Raw genomic sequence first — 14784 nt, 5'->3', positions numbered from 1 at the left:
TAGTGAAATCATTGGTTCTTTGTCTCACACAGTTTCTCTCCTCAATCAACTTCTTTATGAAATTTGGAATAGACGGTTATTGAATTCCAGGCTTCTGAGACGCAATACAAAGGCCTTTGTTGATAATACAAAGACGTCTCTCTTGAGACATTCTCTTTCAGAACTAGTCCAATAATTCAAATACTGTAGTTCCCCTGAATTTCGAGAAATCACTTTGATGCTTCCTCTCCCAAACACTGAGGCTAGAATTACACTGACTGTATGTTATCAAGCTTCAATTCTGTAGTCCAATTCAAATAAATGTTGGGTTTTTGTTGGAAAATAAATCGATGGAGATCACTAAATAATATTGAAATTGATCACCACTTCGTAAAGAATGAAAAATGAAATTTTTTAAATCCTATTTGGATTTTTCCATGTTGAAAAATGAATTTTTCCATTATCTTTGAATTTTAAATGAAGTTTAAAAAGCCAGAAAACGTTTCAATAATTGCTCGAAAATCAGATCAATTTTCTTTAAAATTGAAAATTTGAATATGCATTTCAATTCTTTCATTCTATCAGTCAGATGTATAGAATAGTTTTTCTCTCTGTCACTTAGCAGAAATTCTCCATGTAAATCATTGTGTAGTATTCAATTCAATTCAATTTCATTTTTCATGTTATGCATCGTATATAATACAATATTAACACCTTATAAGTCATCAACATCACATCATAAATACATTAAAATGTTACTACAATATTTATATAATATAGTCTAAATCATTTTGGTTTTCAATTATTCAGGTTCAGTAGTTATATAAAAATTATCTTGTTAAATACTTACTGTTTTTGATTCTATAAATTTATTTCTGACTAACTTTTTCATGCTTAATTTATTAAAACTATTATTTAACGTATTGCAAATACACAACACATAATTTGATGCATCTGAGTTAAGTAATAATTGAAAGTTGAAATTGGAACATTTTTTAATCCAATATTGTTCTACCAATTATTACTTTTCATAAATGAAAATATGTGTAACATCAGTTGTACAGATTGGTCAACACTTAATGGACTAGCAAATAATGGCTCTCAGACAAACTTATATTCTTCTGACATGAGAAGATCTCACTACACAAGATCTCAAAGAAATTCAAGAATGCCATGAATGAGGTTCTCAGGGAACAGAAAAGCTTTGTGAATAATGTAATTATCAGGGAACCCATGAAGAATTCAATTTATCGATTCCTCTGAAGGTGCGTACACATATACGCGCCGCGAACATGAGCAATTCACTTTTAATCAGCAGACTATATCTGTATTTTTACTGAAACGGTGAGATACAGATATATGAAAAGCTTGGCATCAGCTGATTAAAAGTGAATTGCTCATGTTCGAGGCGCGTATATCTGTACGCACCTTAATATTGTGCTTGTTGCTGCTGTTTCCATCCTCTGGAATGGACACATCGCTCTTCTCTCAATTTAAAGATAGACAACCATGAAAGAACAATTTTTACGACTTTTTAAGAGCAGTCCAAAGGTACGTCATTGTACTTTCAAGTACACCATGAAGATCATTAAGACACCAATGAATGGGTTTCTTGGAAAAATTCCATAATCAATGGCTCCCTGAATATGTAACTTCATTATTCAAATACTTGAAAAAAATGAATTTCATGGATCGTAATATTGTTGATATCGATTCAAATTTACTTCGGTATACTATACTATACTATACTTTTCATAGTTTTGATACATTCATTTATTCAGTTTCAAAATTAATTTCTTTAGAGTAATTTTAAGAGAATCAAGCTCAACTTTAAAAGTGAACTCCAAAGACAGATATAAAAAATACTCTTTCTCTCTCTCATAATTAATTTCATGCTAGAAGTTTTTATTAATTTCCCTATTTTCTCATCTTGCTTATAAGGTTTGTAGCCATATTGCTCTTTTTGCTCCTTCGATCCTATCATTCCGTCGTAAATGTTGTATTTATTTCTCAACAGATCTTGTTATTTCACATTTTAAGAATGCTCTACTTTCAAGTTTGTTCAACTTTTCTACTTATTATTATTATAATCATTTTTTTTACTTTTTTCATTTAAAATATTGTTTTGTTTCATTTTATTTTACTGTGTATTGCTTGTTAAATTATAATTTAGTATTGTATTGGAGGGTTAAGTGTACGAGAGGGCCGACTGCGCCCTAACTTCGCCCTCCCAGGTATAAAATAAAGGCAGTCATTCTATTCTATTCTATCCAATCCACGTAGTGGATTCCTATTCCTATCAAACCATTCTAGAGCATCAATTTGAGAAGAAATGATTTGAAATGGTAGAACGCTATTGCGTAAAGAAAGTAGTCTCCCGTTCAAGCAATGACTTACGCAATAAAACGAATATAATTTGAGGTGGATGCAGTGTGAACGGAACTGGAGCGAGGCCGCGTTGCAAAGAAGATGAAATGAATAGACTCTTTTTAATGTACTGTTACAAAACTGACATAACTTTTGCCCACCTACACATCTTCTCAGGCACATGCCGCAATAACGTTTCCACAAAATTTTTCCTCCACGTTTCCATTTTAGAGGAGAACGCATAATAGGCCACTTTATGGAAAAATGCTTCTTTCTCGAGCGTGATAGACGTTATCTGTTGCTCTCTGTGATTTTCCACGTTCACTTCTCTGGCACTTCTATTCAACAATGAATAAACTTTTCCTAATGTTCTATATGATATTTTCTCCAATTATTCTAGGTGATATTCACGTTGATGTTTCAGTTCTCAAACATTATTGAAATGCTCTATGCATTTGGACCTGAGATCCTAACAAATGTTCCTAAGAAAGGAGAACTAACCTCATTCATTGCAGACTCCACTGCAGGATATACTCATCAAGTTATTACGTATTGGTAAAATAAATTGTATGGATTGAAGATGAAGTTTAATCGAAAGTTTCAAGGTGCCTGCAGTACCCCTTATACCAGCTTTAAGCATATTCTTGAATTCCTATCTAATGATTAAGTTGGATCTACACACATGGATATGATTCGGAATCTGGTTATTTATTGCTTACGATCATGGAAACCTGTCTGGTCTCATGGCTAGATGCAACATGTGAGTTAAGCAGCACGTTCGATAGAGCAGGCAATGTAATTCGTCATTGTCGTGAACGGACGATCTCGAGAGAAAGCTGAGGAATAGTGAAGAACATCATTTGTAATACTTCTATGATGTCCACTATGCTCCATCAGCTAGTAACTAGTCTTTGTTCGAGTTTCCTTACCGTAGGAGGGTAAATACCCTGAATATGTTATAATTATGCTGGCGACTTGCTATTATAATCCTGGGATATGAGCGAGAATAGTAGAAAGGGTTAAAAAAGTTGAATTACCTTCAATCATCTTTTAAAATAGAAATTTCATCAGAATACAGGTTTTGAAGTACTATGATATATTCATACAATAAGATTCAACTTTTTTCCCACTTGTTGATCTTTATATTTTCAAAGGTATTTATGATTATAATTGCATCATATTCAACACATTCACTCAAGCCTCAACTCTTGGTTACTTGGTCATGAGCTATTTCCTATTAGGAGAAGAGAACATGCTTCACATAACAACGTCTTAGGGATGACAATCCCTTGTGAATGGGATGAGAATCATTAGTGAATTTTGAAATTATCACTCACAAGCCTATCATATTTTGTAGGGGAGGATTAATTACTACAGTTTGGCTTCTAGGAACTGAAGATGGATCTGAGGCATGGTTTGAATAAATTTTAGTGTATAGACTATTGTGCTTATGGTCATGCTATAGAACAGGAGATCCATTCAGTCAATAATATTGACATTCCTCTCTTGAAATTATTATCGTGGAGGGATTGTGCTGGTAAGCAATTTCTCTTTGGGAAATGCGAAGCAGCTTTGCAATGGATAGTGTTCGCGTTTGAACATCTATCCTGAAAGCCTGGAAGCAGTAAGTTTGGAACTTCTTCTTGGCTGTCTGTAATGAGAATCCACGTTTTCGTATATTTCGGAGAAATGCTTTCAGTGGAAAAGGGATTAGGGCTCCTGAAAGGTGAGACGAGCGTAAACAAAAGGATGCTTGGTGAGATGAGACTCGATCGAGAGGTGTGAGCTCTATCCTTTTGACGATTGACACGATATCCATCTCTTCAATTCGCCTTTACAAACGGGATAACACACATTTTACCATCCTTCCTTACAATATTCCACTTCATTTTATTGCTTGTGAAACGATATGCAGATAATATATAGTACTGGTCTACTAATCCCAGAATAAGTAGACGTATGAAACAACGGAAAATATAATTTACGCTCTTGGCATTGAAAAAGAACTATGTACATTGAATATGATCATCTTACGACTGGTGATGATCTTTCTAATAGATGTGTTATTTAATATGAAGGTAAAGAAAAAGCAGTTGACATTTTTGGGAATCTGCTTGGTAAATTAAACAAAACCTACTCAATCAATAGAGAAATAAGAGACGAACGATTCTCTCAACCGTCCAGCAGCTTATTAAGATTCTCTGGTAAAGTTGATCCGCTTGGATGAACACTTGATTAATATTAATAGATCAAGGTTGAGTTAACAGGAGGGGCATTGATGAATTTACGAACAAAAGTAATGAGAAAATGTCAAGCTCTGGACCTGAAAAAGTAGCTGTCAGGCCGCCTCATTTCACACTGGCTTGATCTGAAACAAATGGCAGAAACTTCCGCAACAATGACCTTAATGGCCCTAAAGCTTCCTTCACCGCACAAAATTCTCTTCTTCCATCCAACTTATGTGATACAGAATATTTTTCATCATCTCCATTGTAATATCCAATGCTAGACGAGCCGGCGGGGAGCTCAAACATGGACTTGTATAAAAGACGAATGCTCGCTTCCTAGATTCACCCCATTGTGCTTGGTGTCAGACTCTCTATCTGTTCAAATTCTTGCCTCGTTTCTGTTCCTTGGGGGTTTTCTCTGCTGATCAAAGCAACAGTTTTCAAGGAAAGGTCGAAGGTCACATCTTGCAACTCTATTATAACATTGCTTTGCATTCATTCTCGAACTAGAGCTCCATCTTTATTAAAACTTCAACCAGTACTAATCTCGAGAAAATACTTAATATCTAATAATACCTTAATGCCTAGATGAAATGTACCTATGTTTGGAATATAAAGAACTCACTGTTGACCGAGTGAGGGAAGACTATCTTCAGGTTGGGGTTCGGTGAAACTATCTTACATGCTTCATCAAGTAGTCTTTTTTCTTTAGGGCTTCTTTTAATATAAATAAAAATATAAATCTGAGTACCCTTTTAAATTATTTCGTCACGACATGCTCCGGCTACTAATTTCATTTTCATTTTGAAATAAATAAAACGGGTTCTTAGATTTGTATTTTTATTTATATTTCATCAAGTAGATCTAACGCATATATGATGATTCTATAATCTGATTCCTACATCGGAAACCACAATAGATGGAAAATATATATTAATCTTCAGATTGCATATAAATTTCAATTATATAATAATACAGTATACATTTATACTGTTGTATTAATTAGAATTGGAACTGTTTTGGGTGTGAGCCTGTGGTCCTTTTCTGTAAGTTGTGTAATTCTGAATGATTGAATAAATAAATAAACATGAAAATGCATATCACAATAAACCATTGACTATCAACTGCCTAGGTAGTAGTATGACCTCCTGTATTTGTAATAATTGAACCAACGGCTGCAGTACTAGACAGGTCAATATATTTGAGATCATCAACATAATTCACAGGTCTAATCGTATCTACAGACTTGGAATTATTCTCAGCTTGAAATAATGTGCGTCTGAATTAGGAATTTACTCGACAATTATGCTCATTTCATCACCAGTCATTAACGAGATCTTCTAATTATAATCATAATAATAATTATCTTTTTATTATTATTATTATTATTATTTTATCTTCTTCTAATTAACGAGAGCTCATCATGATAATTATACGAAAATGGATACATCGTACAGTCATATTCTGTGAGCAGTAAGTTTATTTTATTCCAAGTTAGTACATTAATCTAAGCAATATAGAATATTACTTTGTAATTATCATGAAGTATTGCATGGGGAGAATATTCCCCCATGGTACAATACTGGTATGTATCAATGAATAAACGATGAATTGAGTCCGTATGGATTCATAAAATACAATGTAAAGGAAAGCGTCCAGTGCAGTTGGGCTGTGCGTGAAATAGATGATTCGATGTTGGGTCTGTGGAGTGGATGCACATTGCACTGCACTGCGCGGCCTCCCCGCTTTGTTGATGTTGATTTGTGGCCTTGGCATGAATCAGGAAGTGAATTCATTAGAGAGGAAAACCGACGACTTTGGTTGGTTGCTTTGGTTCGGTAGGCCTGTGAGCATCACACGTCACCAGCAGCTCCACATCGTGTGAAATCTTCGTTGTGAAACAAGGAGTCAATCATTATAAATCACATACATCACCGAATCCATCGTCATCATGGCAATGATATATTATGATATTCATGGATTGATTTCATTATTGACCTAATTCATTAAATTAAATCCCCATATTCCCTTTACAATAATTCTCAGTAATTACAAAAAATACATAATATTATTCGAACATACAAAATTAAAAATCTACATCTCAGTACCCTCTCAAATTATTTCATCACAACTTGTTTCGGACATTAGATTTATATTTTTATTCAAATTGAAAGCAGCCCTTAAGAAAAACAACAAATTAAAAACATATTTATAGCGTGATCGATCAGCCTATAATATGTAGGTTTAACAATACTATTCTATGTGATTCATCGAAATATACTACAGTGGAGTGTTTGAATTAGTTGCCTATATGAACATTCCAGATTCAAAATTATTGTAGGACCAAATATATCTGTGTTCAAAAGTGCTAACGAATCATAACTCTTTTGGATTAATTTTCAATCAAAATTTGAGAATGGGATAGTAAGGACATAGTAATTTAGATAGATAGATAGATAATTTAGCAGCCACTGACCTCCTCTCAAAAAGGGGTTATGGACTCAATCATTTAAATCATTCAACTTTTTTGTCACGAAGAATGACACGAGGTAAGTAGAGCCTGGTTTTACATTTACAATTATTCTATGATTATGTGTTTTTGTCTTTGATGAATGAATGAATAAATAAACATGCAAACGACAACCAATAGAATGATATTTCTTCATATTGTTTACTGGACTAAAGGTTTTAAAAAACTTCCCCATTTCAATTCATTTCATGGAGTGATGTTTTATGATTTTATTAAATTCTTTGGAATATGAAAAACATGTTTCCATTATATCAGATTCATCTATTGCTGAATATGCTTATAATCTCTTATTTTTACGATGGCCTATCTATTTTTGTGACATGAAATCAAAGCCAAAGCTTTGAAAGAGTGACAAAACTGTCCTAATCCACGTTGCTGCCAGAAGAAAAGTGAGTGGGAGATTGAGGGAGTTTAGACAGAGGCGTTCTATTCCAGTCGATCGACTAACGAGATCAACGAGCAATTGCCCGGTTCAAGCAATCCTGCCTCAGCCTCATTCTTGTGCCGGCTTTCAACCTCAGCCACTGAGTGAGTTGATCCCTCACGTATCGCTCTGCCACATCGCTGATGCCTGAGTCCGGGCTTCGGCCGCTTTTAGTAAGTCGTCATTCCATCCCATGAGGCTGTCCAACAAAAGCTCAACTATATAAGATTCATTCTACAGTATAATAACTGATTAGATGTGTATGATTTCGTTATTAGGATTTTATAATGTACATCTCCTGCCTGACTTTATACTTGGGGGTTTTCTCTGCTGATCAAAGCAACAGTTTTCAAGGAAAGGTCGAAGGTCACATCTTGCAACTCTATTATAACATTGCTTTGCATTCATTCTCGAACTAGAGCTCCATCTTTATTAAAACTTCAACCAGTACTAATCTCGAGAAAATACTTAATATCTAATAATACCTTAATGCCTAGATGAAATGTACCTATGTTTGGAATATAAAGAACTCACTGTTGACCGAGTGAGGGAAGACTATCTTCAGGTTGGGGTTCGGTGAAACTATCTTACATGCTTCATCAAGTAGTCTTTTTTCTTTGGGGCTTCTTTTAATATAAATAAAAATATAAATCTGAGTACCCTTTTAAATTATTTCGTCACGACATGCTCCGGCTACTAATTTCATTTTCATTTTGAAATAATTAAAACGGGTTCTTAGATTTGTATTTTTATTTATATTTCATCAAGTAGATCTAACGCATATATGATGATTCTATAATCTTGATTCCTACATCGGAAACCACAATAGATGGAAAATATATATTAATCTTCAGATTGCATATGTATACAAATTATAAATTCCAATTATATATTAATACAGTATACATTTATACTGTTGTAATAATTAGAATTGGAACCGTTTTCGGCGTGAGCCTGTGGTACTTTTCTGTGAGTTGTGTGATTCTGAATGATTAAATAAATAAATAAACATGAAAATGCATATCACAATAAACCCTTGATTATCAACTGCAGTATGACCTCCTGTACTTAATAATTGTACCAACGGCTGCAGTACTAGACAGGTCAATATATTTGAGATCATCAACATAATTCACAGGTCTAATTGTATCTACAGACTTGGAATTATTCTCAGCTTGGAATAATGTGCGTCTGAATTAGGAATTTACTCTACAATTATGCTCATTTCAACACCAGTCTATTAACGAGATCTTCTAATTATAATCATAATAATAATTATCTTTTTATTATTATTATTATTATTATTTTATCTTCTTCTAATTAACGAGAGCTCATCATGATAATTATACGAAAATGGATACATCGTACAGTCATATTCTGTGAGCAGTAAGTTTATTTTATTCCAAGTTAGTACATTAATCTAAGCAATATAGAATATTACTTTGTAATTATCATGAAGTATTGCATGGGGAGAATATTCCCCATGGTACAATACTGGTATGTATCAATGAATAAACGATGAATTGAGTCCGTATGGATTCATAAAATACAATGTAAAGGAAAGCGTCCAGTGCAGTTGGGCTGTGCGTGAAATAGATGATTCGATGTTGGGTCTGTGGAGTGGATGCACATTGCACTGCACTGCGCGGCCTCCCCGCTTTGTTGATGTTGATTTGTGGCCTTGGCATGAATCAGGAAGTGAATTCATTAGAGAGGAAAACCGACGACTTTGGTTGGATGCTTTGGTCTGGTAGGCCTGTGAGCATCACACGTCACCAGCAGCCTCACATCGTGTGAAATCTTCGTTGTGAAACAAGGAGTCAATCATTATAAATCACATACATCACCGAATCCATCGTCATCATGGCAATGACATATTATGATATTCATGAATTGATTTCATTATTGACCTAATTCATTAAATCAAATCCCCATATTCCCTTTACAATATTCTCAGTAATTACAAAAAATACATAATATTATTCGAACATACAAAATTAAAAATCTACATCTCAGTACCCTCTCAAATTATTTCATCACAACTTGTTTCGGACATTAGATTTATATTTTTATTCAAATTGAAAGCAGCCCTAAGAAAAACAACAAATTAAAAACATATTTATAGCGTGATCGATCAGCCTATAATATGTAGGTTTAACAATACTATTCTATGTGATTCATCGAAATATACTACAGTGGAGTGTTTGAATAGTTGCCTATATGAACATTCCAGATTCAAAATTATTGTAGGACCAAATATATCTGTGTTCAAAAGTGCTAACGAATCATAACTCTTTTGGATTAATTTTCAATCAAAATTGAGAATGGGATAGTAAGGACATAGTAATTTAGATAGATAGATAGATAATTTAGCAGCCACTGACCTCCTCTCAAAAGGGGTTATGGACTCAATCATTTAAATCATTCAACTTTTTGTCACGAAGAATGACACGAGGTAAGTAGAGCCTGGTTTTACATTTACAATTATTCTATGATTATGTGTTTTTGTCTTTGATGAATGAATGAATAAATAAACATGCAAACGACAACCAATAGAATGATATTTCTTCATATTGTTTACTGGACTAAAGGTTTTAAAAACTTCCCCATTTCAATTCATTTCATGGAGTGATGTTTTATGATTTTATTAAATTCTTTGGAATATGAAAAACATGTTCCCATTATATCACTTCATCTGTTGCTGAATATGCTTATAATCTCTTATTTTTACGATGGCCTATCTATTTTTGTGACATGAAATCAAAGCCAAAGCTTTGAAAGAGTGACAAAACTGTCCTAATCCACGTTGCTGCCAGAAGAAAAGTGAGTGGGAGATTGAGGGAGTTTAGACAGAGGCGTTCTATTCCAGTCGATCGACTAACGAGATCAACGAGCAATTGCCCGGTTCAAGCAATCCTGCCTCAGCCTCATTCTTGTGCCGGCTTTCAACCTCAGCCACTGAGTGAGTTGATCCCTCACGTATCGCTCTGCCACATCGCTGATGCCTGAGTCCGGGCTTCGGCCGCTTTTAGTAAGTCGTCATTCCATCCCATGAGGCTGTCCAACAAAAGCTCAACTATATAAGATTCATTCTACAGTATAATAACTGATTAGATGTGTATGATTTCGTTATTAGGATTTTATAATGTACATCTCCTGCCTGACTTTATACTTTGAGGTTTTCATTTGTATTTCATACCTCAAATGCCATACCTTTCTCATTTACTATTGTGAGGGTAATGGGGGTAATGTGAATGAGCTTCTATAAAGTTGATGATTTTTCTCAGCTCTAATTTTAAAATTTATATCTTGAGAGAATCATAACTTTTGAGTAGCTTCATATGATATATGATGCTTATTTTTATCAATTTCAAAAAAGGAAGACTCATTATTATTCAATAGCGATAAAACTCTTTTGGACTTGAGAAGTAGAGGCTCAGATTGATATAGATCCTTGATGATTGATTTGAGTTTCTGAAATTATCGATTATTGATTTCTAATACTTGCTCTTTATCTGTTCTTGAAGGAATTGGATATTAAAGAACTTGTATCAGGGAATTATTATTTGTTCCTTTTATATCAGACTAATCTTCCAGCTATCTGTCATTTCATCGGGAATGACACACCACTTACATTACTGAAATGAGTGTGCACTTGGAATAAATTGAAATTACAGTATGTGACAGAGAGCATCTCGATGTAATCCCAGCTATCCTTGAACCAAGTTAACTGGAGACTTCTGGGAATATGCAAAACTCTTCCGGAAACCACAACCGTGAATATCAGGGGAAAAATTGAGATAAGAGGAGGTTTTGAATTATTCACCGTAAGTAAAGAGATTAGAGCCGACTCGGTCGCATTTTCGCCTAGCGTCAGCTCGGAACTTTGCTTTATTATCAAATGGAAATGGTTGGAAATACTGCACTATACAGCTCAATTTCTCTTCAGATGAGCTTGGCTCTTAAGTAAATTTAGAATGTGTCTTGAAATCTGAATTTTCTCATCTAATCATTGAATCACATCTTCTCCAGTTTGGATAGTGTTATTTATTGTGTTTGTTATACTAGGAATACTTACATCAATTCCTTGAGATTGAGAATATTGAGATTTTCAGAGTATTGCAATAGTCAATAGTCGTATGTGAATATTAATTTATTCTAATTCCACATCGCAGTCGGAACAAAGAGGGTAGTGAACTCATGAATCCCACTCCTTGAATCTCCCAAAAATTATTCCATTGCTCTCCAGTGTTTATATGCAATAGTGTATTAGTATAATAGTGTATATGCACTCGTGCCTGTAGGCATGGATACTCGTCACACGTGAAAAAGCCTACAAACGATATAAGTTATGTATGGTTCCATTAGGCTCATATATATTCTGCAATATTATTCTTTGTGCTTTTTTTGTAATGAGATATAATCAACATAAAACCATGCATAACTCTCAATATTCATAATAATATGATGAATACTCTATTTGTAATATGTATCCACAAATAAATAAAAAAAATGAATGGAAAATTCACTGAAACACCATTGAACTTAGTTTTCCACAAACATTAATGGATAGTGAAGAATCCTGTTAACAAAATATTGACAAATGAAAATACATGAATAAATGAAGAAATCAAGAAAGAGAAAAATTGATTTTAATGAGCGTAGAGTTCGGATTCTAGGTCTGCTCTACCACACAACCCATAAATATTATTATTTCCTCATAATAGAATAAAAAATATATAACCGAGAACCGACGGAACAACCTGGTAGGCCTATCAAGTGAGAAAATTCTAGCTTTGAGGATGATTCGTATTCCAATATAGCATAATAAATCTAGCTACTTATGTGTGTGAGGAATTCGGGTATGCCAGACCTGTGGTTGATAGATAATTGTTAGGTTAGTAGGGAGTCTGGCTGTGGAGGAATATGACTCTGGGTGGCCCTGAAGGGGGGGGGGGCAGAGTCATGCGCGCTGAATAGGCAGCAATTTTCGTGACCCCTCGGTCGGTCGGGTTCGGCTAGTCGAGCGCTTCTCTAGTGTTTCTCACAGACCCCCCAAGTGCGCGCCAACCCAACGTAACGCACATTGTCTGCCCGCCGCTACACCCCCGGTTCGGTCCAAATCGAATTGGGCCGTGTCAAGTTTAGCCGGTAACCCCAATAAAACGTGCACTGTAGATACTTGTCGGAATGTCCTAATTAAAGTTGGGAAAACATTCTTGGAGAAACGTCATGGTGTAAAGTGACACATCACTCACTTGGATAAACATCAACTACTAGAAAAGTGAGTGATACTTTATTCTACTCACTTTTTTCATATCACATAATATACACCTATATAGTTATTATAATTATATAATTTCAAATAGAACTATTTGAATTTGTTTGATACTTATTTTTATCTGTATGTGTCAGCCAATATGATTGTATGAATGAGAACTTTCGATTTGTTGGAAAAATATATTTTTTGAAGTCTGTATGCCTTATGGAAGAGTTCGATATCATATTAAACTACTCAAATCGCATTCTTAGAACGAATAACACATTGAACTGAGTAAACTAAAAGGAAAAGTTATTGCCTAATATTTCCCCAATTTATTGCTCAGTAAAATTATGTAAGTTTTGTATAGAGTGTATAATGTCCATACATTAACAAGTTTCTCAGAAACTTATTATTATATACAGTAACAATACTCTCCCAAATCTACTTAATCATTTGGAAGAATCAACTAGTACCGTTACGGTACTATTTTGAGACAATTTGTATTTTTAAAAAATGACTTTCATTTTACTTACCAACTCCAGCTACTAAGTGATTCATTTCATTCTGGTAGATTTCTAGACATTTGCCCATCTGAATTTCTGGGGGTGTTTCATTTTGGTGAAAGACAATTTAATAATCGCGAATGATCGAAAGCAAGAAAAATAGAGGAAATAATTGGTTTATTCACTAGCACTTGGAGCTGAATTTAAGAGTATAATTTTCAAGAATGTTCTCAGCCGAATATGCTTTGTTCACTCAGCAACTTCACAAAAGTACTTGGTATGCCTTCACACAACTTGGTGTGGCGCACTCACACAACTTTCCTTGCCGTTTTGAAAATTGATCCCCTGACGCTGGTGTTCACGCGCATCTCGAGTCTTCTATTCATAGATCTGAGCCAGCTGGTGACAGGACAATAACGCTGGAGACACACGAGGTCTGCTATCTCTTCGTAGTGAATGATTTAATAGAATCAACAGTTTGCAATTGAATAATCACGTTTTCTCGACATTCGAGCTTATTTTCAATTTTAGGTGAAAATGGTACTGAACATTAATTGTAGAGATTTCCATGCTCAATCATTTCCACTCAAAAGTTTTTCTTTAAATTGTATCTAAAGCCTGATAATTGGGAGTCCAAAATCAATTGGGAGTCATCTATTTGCATAGATGGGGCGGAGCTCCAGAAATTTTCACACATATGAGACTTGTGGGAGTTGATAGAGCTCATCAATGAATATTTTAGGTATAGATTTGATCAAAATTGTTGGAGCTGTTTTTAGAAAATCGCGAAAAACCCTGTTTTTCACCTAAAAAATTTGCCATTTTAGCCGCCATCTTGAATTGCATTTGATCGAAATTGTTCGTGTCGGATCCTTATAGGGGTAGGACCTTGAGTTTTAAATTTCAAGTCATTCCGTTAACTGGGAGATGAGGTATCGTGTACACACACACACACACACACACACACACACACACACACACACACACACACACACACACACACACACACACACACACACACACACACACACACACACACACACACACACACACACACACACACACACACACATACATACATACAGAACAATATCCAAAAACCACTTTTGTTGTACCTTGAAACGTACAGAAATTTAGAAATTAGGGTACCTTAATTTTTTCGGAAAGCAATACTTCCCTTACCTATGGTAATAGGGCAAGGAAAGTAAAAATGGAAAATTCAGATTCTGATGTACGGACAATGATGCAAGGATTAAGGATTCTCTCCCACATGAATGTTGTTGAACTCTCACTTTTTTGAATTGAGATACTCTGAAATATAAAAATGGTAGAATAGAGATAATTTTAGATTTCAACCAACTTAATTAAGATATTCAATTATGACTGGATATTTTTAGACAATTAAAGAAACAACATTTGCAGCAATATTTTCCATCTTTATTAAAGATAATAGTTTATTTGAGATTTTATATTCACACAATTCATGTAAT

General features: G+C 34.4%; 1 protein-coding gene across 3 annotated transcripts in view; it reads left to right on the top strand.

Moving 5' to 3' along the window:
- Nucleotides 1-12579: 12579 nt before the first annotated feature.
- Nucleotides 12580-14784, top strand: part of LOC111050043 (glutamate receptor ionotropic, NMDA 2B) — a 345263-nt gene continuing 343058 nt past the window's right edge. For all 3 annotated transcript variants that reach the window (XM_039429685.1, XM_039429686.1, XM_039429687.1), the window contains exon 1: nt 12580-12812. The gene's annotated coding sequence lies outside the window, so the exon portion shown is untranslated. The remainder of the gene's footprint in view (nt 12813-14784) is intronic.

Source organism: Nilaparvata lugens, chromosome 5 (assembly GCF_014356525.2).
Source record: "Nilaparvata lugens isolate BPH chromosome 5, ASM1435652v1, whole genome shotgun sequence".
NCBI lineage: Eukaryota > Metazoa > Arthropoda > Insecta > Hemiptera > Delphacidae > Nilaparvata > Nilaparvata lugens.
The sequence above is the reverse complement of the archived record's forward strand: the minus strand, read 5'-3'. Positions and strand labels throughout refer to the sequence as shown.